Raw genomic sequence first — 1817 nt, forward strand, 5'->3', positions numbered from 1 at the left:
AGAAAGCCTGGCGTGGTGGCTCATCCCTATAATCCCAGAACTTTGGGGGGCCGAGGTGGGCAGGTCACTTGAGGTCAGGAGTTCTAGCCCAGCCTGGCCAACATGGTGAAACCTCTTCTCTACTAAAAATACAAAAGTTAGCCGTGGTGTGCGCCTGTAATCCCAGCCTCTCTGGAGGCTGACGCAGGAGAATCACACTTGAACCCAGGAGGTGGAGGTTGTAGTGAGCCAAGACTGTGCCACTGCACTCCAGCCTGGGCAACAGAGTGAGACTCCATCTCAAAAATAATAATTAAAAAATAATTAAAAAGAGACAGAAGATGCAAGTAAGCATAATCAGAAATGACAAAGGTGAGATTACAACTAATCCTGCAGAAATACAGAAGAGCCTTGGGACTACTATAAGCATCTCTATACACACAAACTAGAAAATCTAAGAGAAATGCCTAAACTCCTAGAAAGATAATACCTCCCAAGATTGAAGCAGGAAGAAATAGATTTCCTGAACAGATCAAGAGTTACTTACAAAATTGAATCAGTAATTTAAAAAAACCTACCAAACAACCAAAAACAAACAAACAAACAAAAAAACTCTGTACCAGAGGCTTTCACAGCTGAATTCTACCACATACAAAGAGCTGATATTAATCCTACTGAAACTGTTTTTAAAAACTTGAGGAGGGATTCCTTCCTAGCTCATTCTATGAAACCAATATCATTCTGATACTGAATCTGACAAAGACACACTAAAAAAGAAAATGACAGAATAATATCCCTGATGAAAAATCAAGAAGAAAAGGAAGCAGAAAAAAAGAAAAGACAACCAAATAGGAAGAGATGAAGACAAATAATCTCTCTTTATTGATGATACGTATCTATACCTAGAAAACCTTAAAAATTCCTCCAGGTCTCCTAGACTTCACAAACACCTTCAGTAAAGTTTCTGGATACAAAATAAACATACAAATATTAATAGCGTTTTTATACACCAATAACTCAAGCTGAGAACCAAATCAAAATGGCAAAACTCCTCAAGAAAATATTTGCAAACTGAATTCAGCAGCATGTCAAAGAAATAACATACCATAATCAAGTAGGCTTTATTCTTGAGATGAAAATCTGGTTCAACATATGCCATAAATACGATCAGTAAATACGATTCATCACAAAGAGAATTCAAAACAAAAACTAAATTGTCATCTCGATAGATATAGAAAAAACATTCAATAAAATCCAATATCCTTTAAAAAAAAAAAAACGCTCAACAACCTAGGCATCAAAGAAACATACCTCAAAATAGTAAGAGCCACCTATGAAAAACCCAAAGCCTACATTATACTGTATGGGCAAAAGCTGGAATCATTCCCCTCAAGAAGTGGAACAATACAAGAATGTCTCACCACTCCTTTTCAACATAGTGCTGGAAGTCCTAACCAGACAAATCAGGCAAGAGAAAGAAATAAAAGACATCGAAAGAGGGAGTCAAATTATCTTTCTTCACTGATGACATGATTCTATACCTAGAAAACCTTAAAGATTTCTCCAAAAGACTCATATACCTGACAGATGACTTCAGAAAAGTTTAAGGGTCCAAAATCAATGTACAAAAATTAGTAGCATTCTATACAACAATGACATTCAAGCTGAAAACCAAATAAAAATGCAATCCCACTTAAAATAGCCATAAAGGGAGCCTTTAGAAGATGGATGAATAGCATGTGCAGAAAGCAGAAACTGGACCCCTTCCTGACACCTTACACTAAAATTTACTCCAGATGGATTAAAGACTTAAACATAAGACCTAACACCATAAAAAC

Source organism: Cebus imitator, unplaced genomic scaffold (assembly GCF_001604975.1).
Source record: "Cebus imitator isolate Cc_AM_T3 unplaced genomic scaffold, Cebus_imitator-1.0 Scaffold709, whole genome shotgun sequence".
Taxonomy (NCBI): domain Eukaryota; kingdom Metazoa; phylum Chordata; class Mammalia; order Primates; family Cebidae; genus Cebus; species Cebus imitator.